This window comes from Ambystoma mexicanum, chromosome 5q, assembly GCF_040938575.1.
Source record: "Ambystoma mexicanum isolate Mex_15411 chromosome 5q, UKY_AmexF1_1, whole genome shotgun sequence".
Classification (NCBI taxonomy): Eukaryota; Metazoa; Chordata; class Amphibia; order Caudata; family Ambystomatidae; genus Ambystoma; species Ambystoma mexicanum.
In genome coordinates this window covers 1,258,297,352-1,258,309,527 of record NC_090933.1, presented here as the reverse complement: position 1 = coordinate 1,258,309,527, position 12,176 = coordinate 1,258,297,352, and the positions used below count along the sequence as shown (strand labels likewise).

General features: G+C 46.2%; 1 long non-coding RNA gene across 1 annotated transcript in view; it reads right to left on the bottom strand.

Annotated features, from left to right (window-relative positions):
* Positions 1 to 3,000: 3,000 nt before the first annotated feature.
* The window catches only part of LOC138498701 (uncharacterized), a 40,890-nt gene continuing 31,714 nt past the window's right edge, over positions 3,001 to 12,176 (bottom strand). The window contains exon 2 of the long non-coding RNA XR_011278845.1: positions 3,001 to 3,264. This is a non-coding gene — a long non-coding RNA (uncharacterized lncRNA). The remainder of the gene's footprint in view (positions 3,265 to 12,176) is intronic.

The window sequence follows — 12,176 nt, the reverse complement described above, 5'->3', positions numbered from 1 at the left end:
GCCCTGCATCATACATGGTCAGGCTCTAGACAGCAGAGCTAGCCCCATAAATCACACATATCACTCACACACAACATTTAGACAACATAGATACCCCCGAATTCACACGCCCTGCATCATACATGGTCAGGCTCTAGTCAGCTCTAGACAGCAGAGCTATCCCTATAAATCACATATCACACACACAACATGTAGACAGCCGAGATACCCGATAATTCACACGCCCTACATCATACATGGTCAGGCTCTAGTCAGCTCTAGACAGCAGAGCTATCCCCATAAATCCCACATATCACTCACACACAACATTTAGACAGCACAGATCCCCCTGCCCTAAATCACACATCCTGCACGGACATTTCCAGACCTTAATCAACAGAACTATCACACTAAATTGCATGTGGGTGTCCCCTTAAATTGAGAGCTTAGACGCCCCAAGAAAGAAGAACTACACAGACCCTATTCTCTGACATTCATCCTCAGACATCATACCAACTTCTATAAAAGCTGTAACCGGAAGAGAACACTCCAGTCAGCCCCCCACTTTCTGTAAGAAGGCAGCCTCTCTGCCACTTCCTCTCCTTGGTAGTGTAAAGAGCATTTTATGGGTGAGGCGGTACCTTACTGGCTGCAGGAGACCCCTATGGGGAACAGTTTACGCTGTGTACATTTGCAAATCCCCTCCTTAATCTAGCAAGGATGAAGCGTGTCTGCTTTTTCCCTGGTTCCATCATTTAGCTGTGGCAAAAAGCCTTGCATGGATATCGGCCAGAGAGCCTCACCCGTGAAGGTGCCAGAGAAACTGCAAACTCGAGATTGCAGTGTTACTGTATCGCGCATCCATCCACCCCGCTCAAACACCCTGACTGTCACTGCCAGGATGCTGAAGCTGCCGCACTTCCCTTAGGCCATTGTACTGCACTTTTGATGACTCCACATGCCACCTTTTATCTATTCTGCTCCTCGTTTCATCGGTTCCATGTGATAAAATGTCGCTATGCAAAAAATTCGCTGAAAAATTGCCATTTTTTGCGGAGACATTATTACATGGAACATGCGGGGGACACCCCTGCAGCCCTCCAAACCTTATTTTTCTTTCAAGTGGAGAGGGGGACACTCCCTCATCCACCGCTCTCCCTGTCCCTATATATATGGGTTACCTATATAATGTCACCACAAACTTTTTTCTGCAACATTATTTACGGCGACCATATATATATATAGGGGCATTATTACCTGATACCGTTTCATCAGGGCTGCATAATCTCTCTGATACCGTAATCCAGGTGCCACCGCAAAACCTGGTGATTTGAAGGCAGGGGGCAGAGCTAGCTAAACTGCGTGAGAAGAGTTTTGGGGCTTGAAGTAGACATCAGGGGAGACCCCCTAAGAGAAACTAGCAGAATGTTTGGCCTCCGATTGCTCAAGATGGGTCCTGCCCTTGATGGGCAGAATTCTCAGGTAGCCATGGAGCACAGCACCTGGGCATGCTAGAATGAGTTCTGAGGGATCTCTCAGTCTGCCAACCAGCACACTAAGGAAGGTGAAATGGGAGACCGGGGCCATCACATTTCAGGTAATCCTTTCTCTGGACAAAGTTTCTTGCCTCCCATGACTCTTAGCAAGTAGCTTATGGTAATTGAATGAAGTTTCCAGACTGCCCTGAGCTTGCAGATGCTTGTTCGGGGGGGGGGGGGGGGGGGGAGAGAGAGAGAGAGAGAGAGAGAGAGAGAGAGAGAGAGAGAGAGAGAGAGAGAGAGAGAGAGAGAGAGAGAGAGAGAGAGAGAGAGAGAGAGAGAGAGAGAGAGAGAGAGAGAGAGAGAGAGAGAGAGAGAGAGAGAGAGAGAGAGAGAGAGAGAGAGAGAGAGAGAGAGAGAGAGAGAGAGAGAGAGAGAGAGAGAGAGAGAGAGAGAGAGAGAGAGAGAGAGAGAGAGAGAGAGATATATATATATATATATATATATATATATATATATATGGGGTGGTGACTGGAGATGTGAGCTAGTGAAATGGCGCCTGTCGTCAAGAGGCCAGAGATGGGAGCGCAGGGGGTTCCAAGTGTTAAAATTGCAACAAAAACTGCAGTTTACACAAGAAATCTCAGCAAAAAGGCTGTGGTTTGGCTGCCGCAATCCATATAATGGATGCAGGGGACACCCCGCAATCGCCGGAACCCTTAAATGGCATAATGGGGTACACCTTTCCCGGGTCAATGGCATTTTTGCCGCGATTTTATTACTGCATAACGTGCAGCATTGCAGGTTGTTTTGCCTTATAAGGCCCACTCCCCACTTTCCCTTACTAATTGACTCCCCTCTAAAATCTCTTACCACCTTACAACACACACACACACACACACCCACACAACCAGCCACCAGAGGCCTAATAATGAGCACACCAAGACTAAACTCTTCCCTTCTTTCACACGCTCCCCCGTCAGCAGCTAACCAGACACAAAGCGCTGCAGTCTATCAGATCTTCCCTATGGATAACATACTGCAATGTTTCCCTGCCACACTCATACACAGAGGGTATCTCCCATGTCCCACTAAGGACCCTATCCCCTTTTCCTTACAGAGCCAAGCGCAGCAAGACCACCGATTGTGGCAGAAGGGTGCAGTACAAGAGCACTTATATAACAATACATTACCACATCCTTTCATGACTCTTATGCAGAATTTTGTAAGGCACTCTCCAAGACCCCCTTGACCGCCCACCTTTCACCAAACTGAGGGGATGGCCCCCTCTTTGGGGCCCGAAGGCTTTTTGGGGGGGCCCCAGATGCTACAAAAGCGGAGTATGGTGACTGCTTTTAATGGAAAATATAAGCAGGTATGGAAACTGAGAGGACCTGTCAACAATATTTTTACTCAAGGGGGGCACAGTAACAATATTGTTAATCAATAGGGGGGGGGCTCAGCATAAAACAAGTTTGAATACCACTGATATAAATGGACAATGTTATTACGTGAAACAACACCACAGTCAAGAAAGCATGCGTGAGTTTTTTTCTGTATTGCATACTTCAAGCATTCACTTCTAGGCGATTCAGGTTTTGCCAGTTAAGGAAAATAATGCACAGTGATGTAAAGTGTTTGCAAATGATCACATAGTCTGGATACAAAATGTGGTTTTAGCCTAGGTTCGTTTCTGATATAGTTTGCATTTCAGGCAATAGACTCCACCATCTTCCATCCGACCTTTTCTTTTACTCCAACGTACAATGCTTCAGTTGCAAAGACCCAAACCACATAGTAAAGAAACCTGTCAACATATAAGAGATCATTATAGAAATGGTAGGCAAAGTAAGTAGAGTTCCCTCTGACAAGCAAAGGAGCACAACAGAAAATGAATGGCTTCAGAAAGATGGCAGGGCAGTGCAGCAAAGTACTTAGGTTACATCTATGGTGCGCTCCACATTACATTGTTCAATGCAATGAAAGGAGATATTTGTGTACATACTAAAATCAGTGTTTTCCACAAATTTAACATGAATAACTACTTGAGAAGTTGACACGCTTGGTGAAAAAAACATTCTTCCACATATCATTTAGTGATTAATTAATTGGTTGGGTTCAGATATATGCAACAAAGTAACCCCCAACATGGAATAGCTCAGTGGGTTCAGGGACAACTGATGAGATGTGTGTGATCTCTAAGTTGCCAGTCAGAATTTTCAATAGGGAAGACAAGGTGTTTCATCCTTTTGATGTCATTAAAATTATTACTATTATGTCAAATAATAATAGCACAAGTTAATAAAAACTCATAGAAAATAAGGACTTGGGTTCTGTTTATAATTAGAACAAGTTCTGGCATTATTCACCTAACTTTCCATAAGCTGTCATCTATTGTATCCTATCCCCCAAGCCGATCTGAAAATCAAAAAGGCAGATCATAGCTTATGAGCGCTAAACTACTGCCATAAGCGTATCTGAGACATAATATGTGGGGGCTAGGGAGTCATTATAATTATTGTTACAGCTGGTTAGATAGCTCTCCCCTGCTATCCCTGCACACCCTGCTGTGGTAGGTTCTAATCCCAGCAGGGTCATCTCAGCCATTCATCCTTCCGAGGTCGATAAAGTGAGTACCACTCTGTGGGATATTTTTTTATTTTCTTTTTTTTCATTTTTAAAGCGCTCCCACAGCCCGCGCGCATCGAGGTGCTGTTAGAGGAATTGATTGTCCTAGTTGCGTATTTATAATGCGCTTAAATACACAGAGGTTTCCAGGGGATCGAACCTGTGCTGCTCGTCCAAGGCGAGCACGTTGCCGCTGAGCTATCCTCCAAGGATAATAATGTCTTCTGTTATTTCAGTGCTCTGAGACCTATGGTTGTGTAGCACTTTATAAGAAATAAAATAGTATTATAATATTTCAAAATTAAACATTTGGGGCAGCAGTATATCTTGCGTGGGTCAGCTGCTCAGTAGCAGTGAAACTGACAAATGGCAGAGCACTTTTGTCATCTAACATCACCTCTTCATTTACACAGGTGTTTCCAAAAGGCATGCAGAGGCAGAGCTCCTGTGTTATCCCCTTTTAATGTGAGATGTTCTCTGCCTGTCCTGGTCCTTTGGCTCCCCACATTTTGGATTTCCTATACGATATTAAGATTTAGAGTTTGAAAGGTGGTATGAGCCTGGAAGCCAGAGCTGATGGAATAGCGCCCTCTTGTCACTGGGCAGCTTTAAAGGGACCTGGGTGATCACTGAGACATTTTTTTTTCTCTTCAGGGAATTATATGCAGGCGTAAACTCCCCATTGAGCTCCCCCATATTCCACTTACATAGTGAACTACTCTAAGTCACCGCCACATATAATTGCGGCAAAAAACCCAAAATTAACTTTGGCTTTTTCGCATTCAGTATTTTAGTCAGCTCAGTAATTGACGGATACCCCCCCTTCAAAGGGGGGACTACATTCCAACAGGTCTTTGCGTATCACCTAGTAGAGCCATGACCTTAACTAATTACTTCATGAAGCCCTGTTTTCTCAGTCAAAAGCAGTGTGCACTCTGGGACTCGTAGTTTTGCTTTGCCAATATGTCATGACCAACAAATCATGAAATGCTGGGCGCTAAAGGTTTAAAAGCTAAGACTGGGCTCTTTATTTATTTATTTTGCAATTTTAAAGCACTCACGTAGCCCGGGGGCATTGAGGTGCTGTTACAGAATGTTTTTGTTTGTTGTTGTTTTAGTTGCATATTTATAACTCGCTTAAATACCCAGAGGTTTCTAAGCTAGGACCCAGGGATCAAACCTGTGTCGCTCTATGTGGTCTTGCTTACAAGGGGAGCGCGTTGCCTCTGAGCTATCCTCCCGGGACTAACTTTCCTACTTTCAGAGTTGTCCAACTTCAGGCCTCGAGGGCCGGATCCATGCCGGGTTTGTAGGATATGCCTCATTAATATTCAGATCAATTTGCATACAATGATTCTAAATGTATGCAAATTTGTCTTCACAAATATTAATGCTCGCGCCATTCTGGCACTTGCAGGATTCAGAACATGAGGCGGGGCTGGAGTGCAAATCCCACTGACATGGGACTATGCAAACGGACTCCCACAGCCTGAACTACTGAACACTTGCGCTTTTCGTGTAAGTCAGGGAACTTGTACCTCAAACCCCACTCTCGCTTTAGGCTCACACATGTACACGGGTCGACCAGCTACATCGGTTGGACCCCTTTCCGCTTCCGTTAACCCTCTTTCTTACACAGTCATTTTGAATTTAGTTGCTTAGACCACGTGTGGATTGAGGAAGCTGAAGCACATCCAATTGAAGTGGGCACCACACTGCTTTGGGGTGCTGAGCACATCCCATACAGCCAACAGCACTCAGAGTACACCTACGGGTTGTATCGGTGTTACTATCAATAATACAGCCATCGACTTAATGGTCAACACTTCATCTCACTCTAATTAGAAAAGTCCACATACATGCAGCCTTAAACAGGCAGACTATTCCCCCCCTGCTCCCCACCCAGCCCCCACAGCCTTTCCTTGCCCACCGCTTACTGGGTGCCTCCTGGTTCTTCAATTCCCTCCCAGTCCCGCTGCCTTATTGCCCTTCCACAGACCAAGGTCTGGGACCCAGGCGTGGGCACCATATGCCATGTCCACTCAGGCATGCCACGCCGCCGGAGGACCACTGTGGTGCTAACGGGAGTGGTATAAATGCCAGTGGAAGAAGTGTACTGAAAAAAGTAATGGAACTTTGGTCTCGGCAGGGGAGAGGGTAGGTGGACGCATTGTGCAACATGTGACAAAGTGTTGCACCTGGGGCATTGCAATAGCCAAAATCACTAGTAACCAAGGCTTTTATCACAACTTTACACTTGCATAGGGACATGAATGGATACATTCTCTATATAGAATGCTGAATATGGTCGTAAAAAGCAGAAGAACACCGCTCCCGACCGTTTCCGCTCAATTCGATCACTGATTAAATGCCCAGTACACTATAGTGGGTCATTTTCAGATCAAAGGTCACTGGCGATTAACTGGACCATACCAGTCCTTCCCAGTTCATTGCTGCCTGCTGCGGAAATGTCTTTTTCACTATAGCCCTGAGGAAAGCCATCAGATTTAAATTCTAATCGAAAGAAGAGCCTCGGGAGGATAGCTCAGGGGCAACGCTCGCCTTGGAAGCAAGACAACGCAGAGCAACACAAGTTCGATCCCCGGTCTGCGCTGAGAAACCTCTGGGTATTAAGCGCATTACAAATAACCAATCATAAAGAGCATGAGGCTTTGATGAAGCCCCATTGACTGCACTGGTCCCAACAAATAACTCAGACCAGACAAGAGATGCACTTCACCAGACACCACGTAAAACAAAGGGGGTGCTACACCCCATGTTCCCTGCCTTTAAATCTACACACCGGACGATGTGTATTTTTAAAACAGGGATCAGCAACATTTGGCTCTCCAGATGTTTTGGACTACATCTCCCATGATCTTCAACCGTTGGCTAGGCTTGTTGGGTCTGCTGGGAGTTGTAGTGCAAAACATCTGGACATGCAAAGGTTGCAGACCCCTGATTGAACCATTTCAGGCGTCTGTGGCTCATCTAGTCCTGGCTGTACTTTCCTTTGCATTTTTGGACTGGTGCCATGTCTTTACATCTTTGTGCACTTTAATTCAGGGGTCTGTGACCTTTGGCTCCCCAGATGTTTTGGACTACAACTCCCGTCAGCCGTATCCAGCAGTCAAATCTTGAGGGATCATTTAGTTATTTATGTATTGGTTATTTGTAAGGGCCTACACAACAAATGCTGTTTCAAGGCTTTTGGCAGCTCTGAAGCCAGACTGATGGTCATGGAGACAGCCAACAGATTCAGTATGGAGATTAAGCTGGGAGATGGCCAGTTTCTCCAGGAGCTTGCCCAGGAAAGGGGTAATGGAGATAGGACGGTAGTTAGCAGGGCAGGAGGGGTAAGAATAGGGCTTTTTAGGAGGTGGTGCACAGGGGAGTGCTTGAGGGGTGAGGGAAGGAGCCGTGGCAAAGGAAGAATGGTTACAGAAATAAGCCAGGGAAGGTGCAATAGAGGCCATGTTGTCCTTGATAGTTCTGGAGGAGCAGGTGAGCACCTGATTGGAGAGGACTTTCATAGAGAGGACTTGTCTAGAGACCTCATCCTGTGCTATGGTGAGAAAGAGGAGAGAAGTAGGGAAGTGGAGAGGGGAGCCAAGGGAGGCATGAGAGCTGGGTAGGGAAGCAGGAGGGGGTAGAGGAGAGCAAGGACATAATGTCCTGAGTTTTGGAAAGGAAGTGGGAGGCCAGTGAGGTACAGAGGGTCAAGGATGGCAGGGGAGATGTTTAAACTGCTGAAGGGTTGGCGAGTTCCTTGCAGATTTTAAACATTTCGCCAGAGTTGGTAGTGGCCCTAGTGATACGGGTTTGGATATGAGCCCTCTTCTTAGACCGGATGGAGAGTCTATATTGCCTTTGGAGCAGGCGACAGGCCAGTTTGTCAGAGGATGTGTCTGACGCCCGCCATTTCCTCTCAGCCTCTCTGAACTTGCTTTTCAGCGAGGCTAGGTCGGAGTCATACCAGGTGTTGCGCTTGGAGGCAGGATTCATGCGGATCCTCACAACAGGGGCAAGAATATCCAGGGTGTTGGTGATAGAGAGGTGGAGATTAGCAAGGGCAGAGTCAGTTTGGGAGGGCATGGCAGGAGTGGGCGGGGGGAAGGAAAGTAGTGGCAAAAGCAGCAACTGGCATTCGCTTCATTGGTCGAATCACAGAGAAGGAGATTGGCAGAGAAGGCAGAGGCTTAGCAGGGGGGCCTAAGAGATCCAGATGAGAAGACAGGAGGGAATGGTCAGACCAGGAAAGAGATGTAGTGGAATGGTTAGAGATAGAAAGGTCAGATGAGAGCATCCAAGGTATGTCCGGCAGAGCGCGTCAGCGTCGTCTGCATGCGTCGGTGGTGTAGTCCAAAACACCTAGAAAGGTGCAGGTTGCAGGCCCCTGATCTACTGCATTTGCATCGGCGTTCCTCCTTTTTTAGGGAACGGATAAAACAGATGGATAAAGGGGTAAGGTGCTAGAAAAAATATAAAGGTAGTGGGGTAAAGGGCGATTGCCCCCTGTTTTTACTCCAATAAGAAAAGATGCAAATGCGCAAACGCATAGAGCTGTGGGAGCAGCAGACGATAAGATATGTAACCCTAGGACTTATAGGCTCGCCTTTCCATTATCAGCGCAAAAATGTTAGGGCCAGAAGGAAAAGCAGCAACCAGGAGGGGTTGGGCTGCTAACACCTGACATAGGACAGTTGCGCGCCCCGCTGCTCAAGGACATCCTGAATTTGGGGTCGCCTCTTTTTGGCAATTGAGGAGGGACAGGCGGCTGCAAAGCTAATGCGTAGTTGGGCGCTCTGTCTGTTCACATTCGTCCCCATTTTTGGGTCTGCTCTTTTTCTCACTTGTGGGGGCCCAGGGACCCCAGAGCCAATGCTTTGTCTGTAGGCCTTCTCTTCTAAGCCTGGGATTTCTCTACATGGACCGAGGCAACGCCATTCATCTGCTTTCTTCTTTGTCCCTTCCCCAATTCTCTCCGACCCCGCCACCCCGCGCCCTTTCTGTTCCCCATAATCACACACATAATTTGGGGGTTACATAGAAGCTGAGGAATGCGCGCGAAGCACAAAAGGAGTGGGAGAGCCGGCGGCTGCTGCCCACAATGCCAGTGTCTTGGGGTGCATTTCTGCGCTGACCCCTGCTCCACCGTCGCTGGACCCCATGGCCTTTCTCTCCGCCTGCCCTGCCCGCACCATTGTCCGTCCCTAATGAGGCGTGCACCCCAAGTTCCTGTGAGCGGGCATGCGCAGCATCGGGTGTCTCTTTGTGTTGCTGTTTATGTGTGTGTGCCAGTGTGCATGAACGGGCGCTCCCAGCAGCGGCCCATCCCCTCTCGCCTGGCTGCACACCCTGCCAGCATGCAACCCCTGGAACAAGTGGCAATGCCGCCGACAGGAAGGGGTGTTTTCAAGCCCTACCGGGTGCAGTCAGCCGGGGACTCAGCCCTACCTAGCCCTGTGCTCCTTTCAAGTGTCTCTTTCTAGAGGCATAAGTGCTCGATAACAACACACTATAGTAAACAACACACCGCTAGGACACCACGCACACAGAGAACAACGCATTGTGTTATGCGTTGCTCTAGCACGCCATCAAGGCCCTTTGATGGGGCTTAACCCCGCATCACTCGGAAGGTAGGACGCATGAGTCTGTTTTTAGTTTATATAGTCTAACAATGGTCAGCGCTGGGGTGTCAGTCCACAGCTCACTCTCAGAGGAGGGTCCCCCACAAACATATTTATTTATAGCTATTAAAACCCAGGCACATTACATCAATCTGTATATGCTGTAAAAACGAAGTTTGCCTCTTTAGCTGGCAACAAGACGGAAATGAAGTCGCTGTGTGTTAGCAGTAAGTCTCCAGGGAGCTCTGCAGCCACCTGCCTTTCAAAAAAGGCATTACAATGACCTGAAAAGTTGGGCCTTATTAGGAGTTGGGCGGGAATTCAGGCCGCAGTGCCCCAGGCAGCAAAACACATATTTTACGTGGCCCATGTCATGCGGGCGGGGCGGTGGGAGCCACATTTTTCAATAGGCCCTGATGCACCCTATTGTTATTAAATTCAGTGCTTAATCTGTAAAAGAAAAATATGCGTCAGCACGTCTGGGACACATTGGGGCATACAACTCCCAGCCCACTGGTGCCACCATCCACGTCTGTGCCCCACAGTGTCAGCATATTTAGGGCAAAACCTGCAACTCTTAGAGGCCATTGCAGGTGATGTATGCACCACCCAAGGCCCCTTGTTGTGTGACAACTACTGAATGAGAGATAAATTATAAAGTTTCCAAAACACTACAGCATAATCAGACTGAGTCTGAGACAATAAGTGCTGTGGAATAAGTGCTGGTGCTGAGCCCTGGCAAACACACCCACAAATTAAGCAGTGAATGCGCTCTGCTCCCGAGAGCGGGGGGCATTTCATTTCATCGCATCTTCTCCCACCATGCCAGCCCTGGAGAGACCTTAAAAGACTCCCCCAGGCTGTCGTGCCGGGAGGCTAATGGTGCCACATGTGGTCGGGCCAGGGCGGCCCTACCCTAAGGCCAACCCTGGTTAACGCTGTGGTGTCCATCAAAATTGCAGCCACATTATTAGTGTACCGGGGAGCGCACCAGGCTGTACCAGTAATTCTCTCTGTCAGAATTGCAGCCGGAAATCATTTTAGATCAGTCATTCCTCCAATTTTCAGCAGAATTACCATTACCACCAGGATATTGGAGGAAATACCAAATGGTAATTCCACCGACAGAATTACTGCCGAGTACACAAACAGCATGTTTCCTTGTAGGGATGTTTGATTACACAGATGATGATATAAAACATATAACTCTGAATGAATACCATCTGGAAATGATTCCCTTGGGTTGGGACAGCTGTCTGGTGAGCATACTCCCTGTTTCACACCTTTTTTGTACACATTGCAACCACTAGATTGATGTCCAAGAATTCTATGAACATGACTTAGTTTTATTTTCTTGTTACAATACATTTGGTCCTCATTAATTATTTGGTTGATCCTGATGAAGGCACTTGTTTGGGAGGCGCCGAAACATCATGGACCTCAACCCTGCCCTCACAGATGTGTGGCCTTTCCGAATATGAGATACGTGAATTTAATTTGATTCAGCTCCCATAAATCACCAGTAGACTTGCATTAAAAACTCTCCCTTGGTCACCTAGATGGTACTATAATGAATGGGCAGGTTCTGATGTTATATAAACAAATAGAAACCCCTTTGAATACAGTCAACTATGTTGTGTTTTGAAATATACCACAAAATGTTTAATTAACAATTTTGTTAAAATTTGTTTTTATTGTTTCTTTTTATTAAAACACATTTTGGGGAATGTTTTTCTAAAATTCATAGACATATGCTTTTGAATCAGCAAACACAATTCATCTATTGATCAAGAGTGATAACCAAATTATCACTTTCCTTACTGGCAAAGTGACATATCCACGCTCCTCATTACCAGTGCTGTGTAACCCTGAAGAAGACTCTGACATAAAGGAGCCGAAACTAGTTGGGCTATTCAGATTCCTCAGAAGCACTAGATGTAGGAATCTTGTTTTAAATGTTTTCAACAAGTGTGTTGTTGTTACCGTCACAATACACATGGTGTGGTGATGGTATAATTTGGTTAGCACTAGTGATCACTACGTGAATGTTCTTTTTTGATTCACAAGGATATGTCTATGAATTTTTTTATAATTCCCCCCAAAAAATGTATTAAAAAAAGAAACAATCAAATCTAGTTTTAGCAAAATTGTTAATGGAAAATGTGATGGATTTCAAAACACGGCATGATTCACTGTGTTCAGAGGGGTTTCATATTTGTTTATATGTGTATTGCCCAATCGCCATAATCGCCTGTATCAGGTCCGCTTTTGAGGTTTTTAACATGATCTGATGTTACCCACACAAACGTATGATGATCTCTATAATTGATTTTACGAACTGGGAATTCAAATAAGTGATTGTTTACACTATGCACTTTTTGGCTATTTAAAATGTTTTTGGCTTATACTTTGTTTATCTGTTTAAAATATGTGAACTTTTATTTTTGCCTTTGATGTCAAT